Genomic DNA, 14,609 nt, shown 5'->3' with positions numbered 1-14,609 from the left:
CCCCCCCTCTGAAACTGATATTCCAAACCTAATACATTATGCTGGGGTCAGAAGTAAACTATCTTTTGTTTGAATGCTGATTTTTAAACGCCTCCATCCACACTGTTTAGATCAGGGCCAACCCAGGTGGAGAGGGATACAACGTCCCAGCTGAAAGATCGGGGTACTCGATAAAATTTCTCCACATTCGGGAATTGAACGCGGGTCTTTTGCGTGCGATGGTGAAGCGCCTAACCGTTGCACCGTGGATGCTATTTTGGTTCAAAGTTATACATGTAATACTGATAAATGGAATACGAGTACTAGTCTGGAGTACGTTGCGGATAACCCTAAGTCGAGTCTCGAGGTGCTCCTAAACCTATATTATAGCTCTTTTGTATCAATGATTGCGAGATTCAGAGTTTCACCTTTACGTGAAACCCACATCATAACACAAAAAAATGTAGTGATGGACTTTGAATTGCTGAGTAAAAGAGCTATAATTTTGTCCATTGTGTGGCTCCTTTTTTATCTCTGATAAGCAGGCACGTCATTTGAGTGATGACGTCACAATTAACTATTGTGCGCCAGAGATCGTCACCGACTGACATCCATGTGGTTTGGTGGCTGTGTGTCTATTGGACGTCATTTAGTGCAAACAGCCATATCCTGGGTGTATGTTACACATAGCAAACACCGAGCCTGGATCTGTGAATAGATAGCCCATATTTGTGCAAGTTTATTACAGTTTTCGATTTGTTTCGTTTGGTCTCCAGAGACCAAGGATTTACATCCAAACAAAAACGTCTAGGACGGTGGTGTGGAGGTGCACTCAGTGCTGTATCCGCAAAGCCCATAGACTTAAATCATAATAATATCCTAGACTATAACCCATATACTTGAACATAACAACCTAGACTAAACACTGTCATGGTTGCCGCTCTTTGCGCTCTGTAATCATTTCACTGCGAACTGTGCGTTCCACGTGTGCCGATACGAAGGTTTAAAACATCAATCTCGGTATAATATTTAAGTGCGAGCCGTACCTTTTTCTCTTGCCTTCTGCGTGGCGCCAAACTGTGTCAATCGGAGGGTTGCACACTGAACTGGAGTTATGCAAGAGTGAAAGGCCGGATATAAATATTATAACTAGCTGGACCCCCTATCGATGAAAGGAATGATCGGTGCATTAACATCAACTGAAAGTCATTGGCCTACTATATTTACACTCTACTGGAATGGAGCCACGAATCTTGAAATATGTAAAAAATTAGAAGGTCTAGATATAGATATTCTAGAGATGTATAGATTGGTTCTCTATTCTGCTTTCGTGGTTGTACACTCCAGAATTTCAAAGGTATGGAATCAGTAGTGCGCACGGCTAGTGAACGGAAACCTCACTTGTTTATAATGGCGTCTTAGAAGGACTTTCCCAAGATTAGATCTAAACGAAACTAATGAAAAACTGAAAATTCAACTACAGTGACCTCAGACTCCTTAATATAACTGTGCACCCTTTAAATGATTCTGAACCACCGTTATTATTATTCAAATTCGAAAGTTCAGTGGCTTTAGGCGGCCAAAGTGACGACTTTCACAAATATAATATGTATAGATACATGTGTCTAGTACAAGCCAAACCGGGATCTACAGTCCATGACACAGATGCCACACTTGCAGGGGCTGTAACTGACAGTTTTAAAAAATCAATGCGTCAACTCAATTTACCTCGTTTAGGAAGAGGGCTTCGACCCTGCCTGTGAGAGCCAACCTGGGCTGAGAGGGATATGACATCCCAACAGAAAGACCGAGAAACTCTGTAAAAGTTTCTCCCCATTCGGGAAAGGTACTCATGACTCCTGCGTGCGACAGTGAAGCTCTTAACCGGAACACCACAGACATCAGGGCTGATAGTTTATATACTATAATATATATTTCCGATTTTTTATGTTTTACAAACCCTTTTGATATATATTAGATACATTAGCAAGGTGAGCTGCTTCCAACGCTGGCTCACAGGGATACAACGTCCCAGCAGACAGAAAGAGGTATTCTATTAAAAAAACAACAACAGCAACATCAACAACAACAACAACAACAACAACAACAACAGCAACAACAAAAACCACCTAAGCACACGTGAACCGAACTTCGTTTGCCGCGTGCAATGGCGAAGCGCCAAACCGTCTCACGAACTGTTGAATTTTGTTTTACAAACGTAAACGGAGGAAAATTAAATAATACATATCATCGATATAAGAGTCACCGTACGAACTCTTTCCATTTTTCCTTTTTTTTCTAACCTACTCCATCTCTTTTTATGCAAAGTTGACATAATCTGTCTAAAAAATCCACTAGCGCAGTGCTAGATCTATCTTGCATTTATTCAATTTTTTTCTAGGTTTTGGTGTACATGTGAATCACTTTGAGAGCACTGAATTTCTCTCACACAAAACTTGGCACAAACGAAACTGGATTTTAACGAAACGAACAATTTAGAACAGTCACAGGAGATCAGGACTCTCCACTAAGTCCTATATTTTGCCATCCTTAGCGATGTTGCAGCTCTCTGACGCTTTCAAAATGAGACAAAATTTAGAATTTTGAATAAGATGTCATTTGGTTGTATTTAATTACTAACTGTATATTTGCAGCTCTGTAGGCAGAAGTAAACAGACCGGCGTCTGTGGTGTAGCGGTTAGCGCTTCACCGTCGCAAGCAAAATACGCTTTAATTCCTGCGAAAAGGGATGCTTGTTTAAAAAAATAATAAATCGAACATCTTCGTCGTCGTCTACTGAGGTGTTGCTTTCTTCTCAGTCCGGATTGGCCTCGGCAAGCAGGGTCTAAGGAGCCCTCTTCCTAGATTATCTAAATTGTATGGATGGGAACGTAGAACATAAAGCAATTACCACCACGAATCTAACCTAGAGTGAAGATAGCAACGATAACACAACGGAATAGCAGAACTGATTAGAATAATAAACGTTATTCCCAATAGATATTCCCGTTTTGTATCCTTGAATTCTCAGGTAGCTATTGTGGAAAAGAACCGCACACCTCCCCCCTCCCCTCCCCTCAACGACGTACTCTTTCTGTTTAGCTATGAAATATCCAACATAAGCTGGCCTGGCCTCGACAGGCAGGATCAAGCGATCTAATTTGTGCTAATAGAGATGTAAAACATGTAAAACAAATGCGGTATAGAAAGAGTAGACTGAAAAGGTCGTGCCTGGTGACCTCATTGCTCCAACGGGTCTCGCCCTGGCTCTCGCCTCCCTCAGGGAATGTCCAGCCCGAGTTGTTGCCCCTTGTTTGACACTTTGATCTCTGTGTCGGAACGTTTTGCCCTTTCAAAATTCATGACCGTTCCCCACGTGAGCTCTTGAACTTGACGACAAGTCCACCCCCCTCCCCCACTCCTTCCAAATCACCCCCTCCCTTTTATCCTCGCAAACACCAAAAAACAAACAAACAAACAAACAAACAAACAAACGCCGTGCATTCCTGTCTTGTCCTCCTGTGAAGTAATGGTTAGGCTCTGCTTCGTTGCAAGCAGAAAACATTAGTTTGGTTCTCGACCAAACACGTTTTTTTCTAGAGGGTGATAAAAAATGTACAACTGTTTTTGTTAATATTTTCCTCCCCACTGACGTTTTGCGTTTCGAATTTGTACGCAACATTTGGAAAACAAAAGGAATTTGTCTGATATTCATATGTCTCAATTTTTGTAGCATTAGGCCTACCACTAAAAACCCAACGATTGCGCCATATTGCAAAACTACAGTAGTCTAATAGGCCAGCAGAAGTTTGCAGATAGTTTTTCTCAAGTTTCGTTTGCCTGCTGAGATCATGGTTAAGATTAATAAAGAGAAGAGAGGTTTTTTTGTATTGAATATTTCCTCACACAAACCCATTTCGTAAGTTTCACACAAGGTACGGAAATGACATTAAAATGCCCTTAAGATCTTTTTTATGTCAAAGGTGGAAATGGTCCATCAGCTAAGACTGTAGAGAATAAGAACAAAAAATTCCCAGACAAAACGACCACTTCAGGTCAAACACACAACGGTCGCACCCCTTTAAACGCCACATGGATGCAGAATTCAGTAGATGAGCCCCGTGAGACGTCTGTCCGTAGATGATGTCTGCAGCAATGCCTTTCCTAATTCTCAACGGTCCGCATTCTCAGGGCAACTCTTCATCTACTACTGTACCATTTTCTTTTTCACGAAGCTATCAGAGGATAACAACGGCGTTCATGATTCCTCGATCGTCTTGAAAAGCGTGAACATTTCCTCCATGACGTTTGGTTCCTTGGAAAAGCCCAAAATTCACCTTTCAGGTTATATCAACTCCACAAATGCAGTATATTTTGGCAACCTCACCCCGCTCCCCGCCCCCCCCCCCCCTCTTATTGTCTCTAGAAACAACTCCATACTGTAAGGTGTACTTTGTGTGTGGCTTTGAGTGCTCATGGTTGAGTAGATCCTTGTGTTTGGCCACCACTGAACATTACGAACGATTAATCGTCGAGTCCAAAGGAGGACATAATTATAGACCATTGGTTCTCGGAATTCCAGAATTTATAAAAAAAAAATTCTTACTTTGTAGGAGAAAAATAATATTGTTTAAAGGTTACAGGGAAGGAAAGATTAGTTTTTAAAAATGAAAGGAAAGGAAAAAAACAAACATGACATTCCTTTCAAGATCTTTTTAATTGGTGCATTTTGCATTTATGGGTGTTTTTTCTTATATAAAAGCCGTTTTCGTTTTAGAAAATATGTTTCTTCTTTGTGAAACTGTTGTCTAACAAATTCCTTTTGAATGAATTATATCTCTTCCAAATTACAACCTTCTAGTACAAATTTTGTTCGAGATATTTAGAAAAAAAAGCTGTACAGATTTTTGGGATCACCCTGCATTTTTAGTATCTCCGTCTGTTTTTATTTTTCTAGATAAGTGTTTTACAGCTCTCATAGCTGCATAAGGTCATATGAGCGCGCGGGACACATTAAACTTTTTAAGTTGGTTGGATATTTTGAATTTTGTCCGGGGGGCAGCCGAAGCCTACCCTTATCGATTTTAAACCACCAAGGGATCTTTAAATGTGCGCAATTTGCACACGGGGCCTCCGAGATTTTTCACCCTTGTCCTAGAAGGCTAGGTGTAGATCGTTCCTACCAGAAGATCAGGGGTGTGGCTGAAAGACAGCAGTAAGAAGGAGCCAAGGAGTAGCAGTACAAAGGCTGCAGAAAGAGTCAAAGGGTCCAGAGGAGGGGGCAAAGTAGGTGATGGGGGTGGGGGCAGAAAGAGGAGACGAAAGCAGACGACAGAACATTGCTAGAGAGCAGGAAAAGAGGTGAAAGGAGGCAATTTTAGAGACCAAAATATTTTCAGTCGCTACCCAGATTCGAACCCGGGACCTTTGAATGAAAGGCCAACACCTTAACCTCGAGGCCACGAGAGCCCCCTCAGTCTGTTTGCTTGGATGTTGTATCCCGCACAAGGTCAACTTGGTCCTAACAGACAGGCTGGGTTCAAATAGCCTTTCTCTAAAATTACCTAAATTGTGTTGACACAGGCATGAAACATTAAAATTTACTATTGTTACCATGTATGTGCTTTTTATGTATAATACCTATCAATAATTGTTTTTACAATTCCTGTACAGCACAGAAAAATGTCCGACAGGGACAATGACGTAGTATTACCTTATTTTATGCCTTAAAAATTAATTCTAAATGCAGATGCCTTTACGCCCCCCATCAACACAATTAAGATCAGGACATAGGGGGCGGGATTTGAACCTGCCTGTCAGGGCCAATACAGGCTGAGATACTCGAAATAAATCCTCCTTAGATCTATGGCACGCGACGTTGAAGCATAGGTGAAACGCCAGTGTGTTCTTTATTGTTTATTGCCTTATGGGATCAAACTCTGAATAACCGGCATCTGGAGTGTTGTGGGTTAAGCGCCTCGTTGTCTCACACAGGAAACCCAAGCTCAAATCCCGAGTGGGAAGAAATATTTATCGAGTATCTTGTTCTTTCTGTTGGGAAGTTGTATCTAGGTTGGCCTTGATAGGACCAGGTAAGGTCAAACGCCTGCATCCAAAGGATCTAAATTATGTTGATGAAGGCATAAAAACACTTTCATAAAGAAAAGAAAAAGTCCCGTAGTCCGAATTGTTTGAAAAAGTGTACGCTCTCTTTATAAACAGGAATATGGAAACAGCAGATAAATAGGTTACACAATACAGGAACCCATGCCAAGGTCGCCAAGCATTGCCCAGGAGTCGTGCAAGCGGACAGAATTGGGACTCTTGCCAAAATGTTACAAAGATGTGATATCAATGAGTGTGAGTGAGTGAGAGAGAGAGAGAGAGAGAGAGAGAGAGAGAGAGAGAGCGAGAGAGAGAGAGAGAGAGAGAGAGAGAGAGAGAGAGAGAGAGAGAGAGAGAGAGAGAGAGAGAGAGAGAGAGAGAGAGAGAGAGAGAGAGAGAGAGAGAGAGAGAGAGAGAGGGAGTATGAGTAGTTTTTTTCTCATTGTTTTCGGTGCAAATAAACTGAACAAAAACACGCGGGCAAATAAACTGAAACAAAAAACACGCAGACGGGTTAGCAACACAACTTTGTGGTTGTCAGATGCCGGTAGCAACACAACTTTGTGGTTGTTTGTTTGTTTGTTTGTTCAATTTTATCTGAAAGAGGGAGGTGGGGGGGGGGGGTAGGTGCTACCGGCGTCAGTTGTCTAGCGGTTAGGTTCTCGCCGTCACACATAAGAAACCTAAAATTTGATTTCTCCGATTCCTGAGTGGGGAGAAGTTTTTATCGTCTATATCGGTCGTTCTGCAGGGATGCTGTATTGTTCTCGGCCTTGGTTGGCCCTGAAAGGCTCGCAAGATCGAAAGCTCGCCGTTTAAATAATCTAAATTGTGTCTATGAGAACGTAAAAACACCTACCTAAAAAAGGGAGGGATGGGGGGGGGGGGGGGGGGTTAAAGGGAGGTTTGCTTATATAACAGGACTGCCCGTCACTTCCCAGAACCAACAAAGTGGAACTTTCCCAAACGGATTTGCCTGTCTGTGGTTTAACGATCAGGCTTCTGAGCGCCCTGCACGCAAAGGATACGAGTTCCATTTCTGTTTTGGGAACATATTTCATTGAATATTGTTCTCCCCATCTTTCTTCTGGAATGATATTTCACACCGTCTGGGTTGTCCTAGCTTGGAAGAGTCGAAAAGTCCTAAAAAAGATAACTTGAATTAGGTTGCTTTGGTCTTAATTCATTAACAAATTATTGAGCACTTAGGAGACTGCTTGCACTTTATGCTTCCCGGGAAGCCAAAAATGTTCCTGAGTGTTCTAGAGTCCGCTAGGGCAATATTACAGATTGCAAAGCGCATAGAAGCTATTGCTGAGCGGGGTATAAGCCATATAACTGATCCTTAAATTTTTTTATAATTTCTACGGTCATTGCCATGAACAATTAGTAAAAGCAAGCAAACTTCAGATTGAGGTAAAAGTCAAGAAGAAGAAGAAGAAGAAGAAAAAGAAGAAGAAGAAGAAGAAGAAGAAGAAGAAGAAGAAGAAGAAGAAGAAGAAGGAGAAGGAGAAGAAGAAGAACAACAACAACAACAACAGCAACAAGAACAACAACAACAACAACAACAACAACAACAACAAAAACAAAAAGGAGAAAAAGAAAAAAAAAGAGCAAGAAGAAGAAGAGGAAGAACTAACATACAATAAGTACTATATCATCTCAAGCCTGTTTGTAGACCACTGGTTGTTTCTATTAATTGCACGTGATTTTACGTCGCTTTGGATTTCTTTACATTTTTACGTCGACCCTGCCAGTCAGAGTAAAATAAAAGGCTGCTCCATTCGGGAATTAAACTCACGTCTTCTCAGTAAAGAGTCTTACATGATAGATAGATAGTAAGATAAATAGACGATAGATAGATAGATGGAAAGATAGATAGATAGATAGATAGATAGATAGATAGATAGATAGATAGATAGATAGAGAGATAGAGAGATAGATAGAGAGATAGATAATACTTCAATACGGAACACAATGATGGACAACATTGTGCCTGAATTATTTCGCTCACTTGTATTCTGACTTGCAGGCAACCTACAAACGCCCCATTTCACTCTATCTGTGCCCGACTTTGTGCCTATTTGCATGTGACCCGCGGAGAGCAAACAATGGCGTCCCACGCTCTGTCTGATTTATTTATGTTATGTGGCTAGACTTATTGTTGTATGCAGAACCACGCCACCAGGGGTCCCCCTTGCTCCTCGGCAGACGCCCACCATAACCGTTTCCGGTTCAATTGCCAAGTTTCCTTCGCTGGCAATTACCATGGACAACCTCATAACATATTGTACTTGTAAATGCTTTATGTCCTTATCTATGTGATTTAGATCCTTTAGGAGATGGGCTAATTTGACTCTTACTGTCAGAGCCAATCCGGGTAGAGCTGAATACAATATGTAACGTAGGTGTCTCTCCCCTCCCCCCCTCCCCCAATTCGACACCATTTAGATTTTTTCAGAGGCGGGATTCCTATCCTACCTGTTAGGGCCAACCCAGCTGAAAGGGATACTACATCCCTTTATAAAAATGTCTTCCCACATTTGAATCAAACCTGGGTTTCCTGCGTGCGGCAACGAAACGCCTAACTGCTACACCACAGACTCTGGTCGATACAATATTATATGAGCGGGTATACAGATATACTTGATAAAGAACATCCTTATCGGGAATTGACCTTACGTCTTCTCCTTTTTTATTGGTAAGTGTTTTACGGCGTTCACAATTGCATAGGGTCATATATTAGCGCGCGGGACGCACCAAACATTTTCAGTTGGTAAGACATTTTGGATTTTGCCTGGGAGGCGGTCTTATCGATTTTAGACCACCAAGGGATCTTTAATGTGCGCAACTTGCACCCGGGGACTCCGAGATTTTTCACCCTTGTCCGAGGAGGCTAAGTGTAGATCTTACCTACCATAAGATCAGGGGTGCAGTTGAAAGACAGCAGTAAGAAGAAGCCAAGGAGTACAAGTAGATAGGCTGCAAAAAGAGTCAGGAGCCTAGAGGAGGGGACAAAGGAGGTGAGGGGGTGGGGGCAGAAAGTGGATTCGAAAGCAGACGACAGAACATTGTTAGAAAGCAGTAAGGGATGTGAAAGAAGAAAATTGTAAAGATGAACATTTTCCTTCGCCATCAGGATTCGAACCCGGGACCTATGGAATGAGAGGTGAACTCTTTAACCTCTAGGCTACGAGAGCCACACCACGTCTTCTCCGAGTAAAAAGTAAGTACGTGTTTGGGTTTAACGCCCTTGTCAACACTTTTAGGTTATTTAAGAGGCGGGGGCCTTTAAGCTCCATCTCCTATAGGACCGAGCAGATGGGTTGAGAGCCTTTAAAACTCCACAAAACGACCCGAGTTCAGGAATGCTCAATCTGGGATTCAAACCAGGGCCATCAACCCCATAGACCAGCATAAAGCTGAGCTAACGGAGCCTCCGTCTTCTTCGTGTAACTGTAAAGTGCCTAATTATTGCATTAAAGACAACTGATCCCGGGACTTGTTTTATCTACGAAAGAAAAACTTTTCTTACAGACATCCGTCCCCGCTGAAAATGTTGTGTTTGTAGTCACCAAAGACTGAGCTGTCTTGCTAAAAATTAATGGGCCTAACCTACCTTGAATGCCGGAGCTGTTTAGAACTATGAAAGTGGGCCGTATTTTATGTTGCTATTGAGCACCAAAAATAACTTTAAAATACTTACGAAAGGTAGTGTTAAATAGATAAGAATTTAGACAACTGCCAACTTTAAAAAAGCCACCATCGTTTCAATATAACTCCACAAAGGAAAAAAAAAATTCTAAGATGTCTCGACGTTACGTGAATTCGATTCTCAAAAGGGAAGTTAATTCTTTTTTAAGTTAAACAATAATTTTGTCTCTTCTGGGTGTTTTTATCATTCTCAGCCCGAGTTGGTCCTAGCAAGCGGGGTCGAAGTAGCCTGCCTCCAAATGATATAAAGTGTCTAGACGAAGGTATAAAACATTTGAATAAAAATATTTAAAAAACATAACTTTTATCTGCTGTAATTCGAGATTATTCCATAATGGACAAAAACAGGAAAACGGGAAATCGGCAAGAACACAACAACGCAGGAATCATGAATTCTGGTTAGTAACAGAGCAACACAGGAACGTAGTATGCTTTGGTCTATAAAATAAAATGTCAGTACAGCAAGGCAGAGAACACTGGAGATGATAACTCGGTGATTCTTACTTACAGATTTGTCTCTTTTTCTATTAACATGGCTACAGGAGTCCTTCGGTAACAAATTTGAGTTTCGACTCGATCTAAAAGAACACATAGACACATGTGATCTAAATTATTATACAGGTGGTTGATGCTTGCTCTGGTATGGTTTGTTCCTTCTTTCCTTTCAACGCAAACATCTATCGTCCTTATCTCTCCTTCTTTTGTATGTTTGTTACTGTTTTGTAACACTTCTAATCGTTGGCACTTATATTACGTAATTGTGTTGCAAGTGCACTAAAACCTATTAAAACACATTTTAAAAGATATCATGTCCGGTTTTATTTCATAATAAGTCGCTTGCCGTGAATCACGGTGGCTTGTATGGTCCGTGTATAAGTTACACCGAAACTAGCAGACTCTGAGGTGTTGCAGTTTGGCGTTTAACTGTCGCAAGATTGAGGTTTGAGTTCGATTCGCATGAGGGTAGGTTTCATTTTCGAGAATCTCCGTCTGTCTATCGTGACGTTATTATATCCCCTTGAGCATGAGTTAGCCAAGACAGGCAGGTTTGAAACAGTTTGCCTTTCAAAATAATAAATGTTCTAAATCGTGTCGATATGGAAGTAGAACGTTTACAATTACAACGTTTGTTACCGACTCCTCAGGTAACAAATGAGAGTTTTAATTATATTTTATAGATCTCACACGAGTGATCTAAAGATACAACGTTCAAGTGTGTCTCAAAATAAGTCACTTGCAGTAAACCAGTTGGACTTGCTTGGTCGTTTACGATGTACATAGAAACTAATGGCGTTTGTGGTGCAATAGATGGGCTCTTCGGCTTAAATTACGGAAGACGCTCGTCCGATTCCCGGGTGGGGAGATGTCCATTTTATCGAGGATCTCATAGTGTTTTCTCGGATGTTGTATCTCACTCAGACCAAGTTGGCCTTGACAGCCAAGGTCGAAACAGCCCATTCATAGATGCTTTATACTGTATCGACGGGAGCGTAAAACTTTAAGAACAAATCAGAGACAGTAAAATATCTGCTATAATGATGGCATTGTTTTTTTTTCTTTTACTAACAGTGACTAGACAGCGAAAAATCTTGTCAGTATATTTGTGTTAAGGGACTGCAAAATGGCTTATTGCATTGTATTATGCTTCCTAAGAAGCTGAGATTGTTTCAGAATGCTATCATCAGGTCTGCTGGGGTAATAATAAGGATGTAGAGCTTTCTGTTGAGCGGGACTTTGCGCTGTGCAAATGCCACTTCGGAAGCCTGCCTCCTAAATAATTAAAATTGTGTGGAAAGAGGCGTAGAAACGCCTATACTTCGAATAAAAAAACCGCAAAAACAAAACATACTTTTCCAGACCTCTTCATGCGGAAGCGTGTGATCAGAGAGTGAAAAGGTAAAGGTATGCGCTCTGGCCCGCGGGGTTAAGAAAGTGTACTATAGGTCGTTCAGCCTCAGCTGCCCACACCTAAGAGCGAATCAGCGCGAAGTCCTCTGTTTGATTGCTTTGAAATTTTCCATATAATGTTAGATTTTACTGGACGTTACAGATTCTAAATTTTGTGGTTGAGAAACCTTTACAAGTTAGGTTCCGACAGGGTTCCTTTGATGTTCGCCGAAACTATGTCAGATTTATAATAGAAATTTTACAATAGAAGTAACATACGATGACACGGAGAAAATGTCTGGTTTTCGTTGCAACACACCAACTTTAACAAAGCAGGGGCAGAACTCGTAGGAAATGTATGAATGGCAAGAAAGTCACCAGGACCAAGGTGAACGAGTCCAGGCTGACGAGACAAACAAAACATAAATAACCTTCCAAGGGCATAAAAAAATATTTTGGTTACAATGGACAGCTAACACTTTTAAGTTTTAAAAAGATAAAACCTCACCTGAAAAGGAGAGTAGTCATTGATCGACCTCACAATCGGACCCAAAGGGATTGATAACCATCTTTTTTTGAATAAATCCATGCCCGTCAGTTTTCCAATAATTGTTCTCTTCTGCCATGACGTGTTCAATACATTTCTTCCAGTAGTGTCTGTCTACGTCAAATAGAGCATTCGTCGTCAATGTCTTATGATGTCTGCTATTTTGAAAGTCATATTTTTGTCAGCGACATCGTGTTTAATCCTTGGCCAAACCAACTCAATAGGGTTTAAATGGGAATGGTACGGTGGAAGTCTCAGGCTCGTGTGTCCATGAAAAGCTATGACTTTATCAATTGTATAGATCTTGGGTCGATTTAGACTTTTGGCTATTTGCAAAAGTTCTGGTTTTAAAGCGTGCTCTTGGAACTCAATGCTGTTGGTACAAAGCCATTCTTTTATGTCGTCTCACCCAGGCCCCTCTTGTATGTTTCAACAGAGTACACGCCTTTAGATTATTATGACAGTGTGTTTTCAAGAGATTTGTGAGTGAGCTGTTTTCAGTTCGTCAATAACACCGGACTTGTCTGTGTCGAAAAAGTGGTAAAAAATGACCAGCATGTCAGCGTGCTGTAAATACATGATTTTTTGTTTCCACTGGGGCTCGAGATAAATACCAAGCCCAAATAAGCTATCTTTTGGGGTAAACAAACTACGATTTTAGAAAAATAGTTTTCGTAACGTCCAGGTTATTTCACTTTATTTTGCAAAATTTCAAATCAAAATATTGAGAACTGGGTGAGCAGGATTTTTCTAACCGTGGGCAACTGTGGCTTAACGACGACCTATAGATTGGAAGCTTCATTATCACAAAATTTGGCCTCGTTGTAGCTTTTTTTTCTCATTATGTGAAGCATTATTTTCACGAACCAAAACACAATATTTACCAACTAAAGTAAACATTTTATCACAGCTAAACACTATTTTCATAAACTCAAATGAACTTGTTTTCACAGACTGAAACAATATTTTCATAAACTTAAGCTTTTATTTCCTCAGACGAAATCAGTATTCAAAGACTAACATATTTTTTCTACTGATCTGACCCCGCCCAAAACAAAACAAAAACAAAAACAAAAACAACAAAACAAACGTGTGTGTGTGTGTGTGTGTGTGTGTGTGTGTGTGTGTGTGTGTGTGTGTGTGTGTGTGAGAGAGATAGATAGATAGATACATAGATAGATAGATAGATAGATAGATAGATATAAAGATAGATGGATAGACAGACAGATAGATAAACTGCTAGATAGATAGATAGATAGATGGATGGATACAAAAGAGATTCTGTGAGCATTGGCCTGTCCCCGCGGTTTTATGCCCCCCTCCCCAAATTTCTGAAATTAATTAAGCAAACTGAGCCCAAAAATGTGAAATTATGCGATTCTGTTAATTTTAACAAAGAATGACAATGGAAAATAAACAGGATCAAATTTTGCTAAATTATGCAGGGTGCATAAAACCTTGGGGACAGACATAGACCGGTTATAAACGTCCCCCCCCCCTTTCCACACACACACGGCCTGCCCTACAAATTATAGTAGTGGCGTCTATAGCCTAGTGGTTAGGCTACCGAACTCGTAATCGTGAGTTTGCGGGTTCCGGGGTTTGAGCATCAGCTCGGTCCGACCTTGTGTTCTTGGGAAAGGCACTTCACACGAATTTCCCACTTGGCCCGGTCCTTTCGGAGTGGGACGTTAAACCGCCTTTTAAATAACCAAACAGCGTTGACAATGGAGTTAAATCTATACGATTTCTCCATTTATTTACAAATAGTTGTAAAACGTTTTAAGTTTTATACCTCTTCGCCGTCAGTTGAGTAGCGGTTAGGCGCTCCGGTGTCGAAAGCAACAAACCGAGTTCGATTCCCGAGAATGGGTACATTATTTACGAGGATCTCGTTCTTTCCGCTGGTATGTTGTATCTCTCTCAGTCCGGATTGGCCCTGATATTATATAGGATCAGAAGCCTACCTCCCATCAGATCTGAACTATGCCCAGAGAGTATAAAAACACCTGTACTAAAAAAAAGAAGTTCGACTTCGTGTAGATACTTTGGGACGCAGGCTGCTTCTACTTTGTTTGTCAGGGCCAACACTTACTGAATGTAGGGCAGCATGCCAGCAGACAGAAGAAGATACTCCATAAAAATAATTGACTACCCCTGCAGGCATCGATTAAAAGTCTTCTGCGTGCAGCGGCGAAAAAACTATCCATTACACCAAAAACTCTGGTAGGTGAACACCACTTTCTCTGCAGGGGTTTCCCAAGAGAGGCGGCAAATCTTAGTGTTTACACATCTGTTTACAATTTTTCGAAACCTCTGTAGCATCGTCGAACAGCCTCATAACTGCCAAGAAGATCGAAAAAAAACGTATCCCCCC

At 41.1% G+C, this 14,609-nt stretch overlaps 1 protein-coding gene across 2 annotated transcripts in view; it reads left to right on the top strand.

Moving 5' to 3' along the window:
• LOC101862112 overlaps positions 1–14,609 on the top strand; it is a 74,925-nt gene that overhangs the window by 23,532 nt on the left and 36,784 nt on the right. The window contains exon 1 of one of the 2 annotated variants that reach the window (XM_035969616.1): positions 9,273–9,310. The exons of the other annotated variant lie outside the window; for it this stretch is intronic. The gene's annotated coding sequence lies outside the window, so the exon portion shown is untranslated. Of the gene's footprint in view, positions 1–9,272; positions 9,311–14,609 lie in introns of those variants that run through there. 2 annotated transcript variants of the gene reach the window in all.

The sequence above is a fragment of the Aplysia californica genome, unplaced genomic scaffold (genome assembly GCF_000002075.1).
Source record: "Aplysia californica isolate F4 #8 unplaced genomic scaffold, AplCal3.0 scaffold00163, whole genome shotgun sequence".
In the NCBI taxonomy this organism is placed as follows: domain Eukaryota; kingdom Metazoa; phylum Mollusca; class Gastropoda; order Aplysiida; family Aplysiidae; genus Aplysia; species Aplysia californica.
This window is presented reverse-complemented; position numbering and strand designations above follow the sequence as displayed.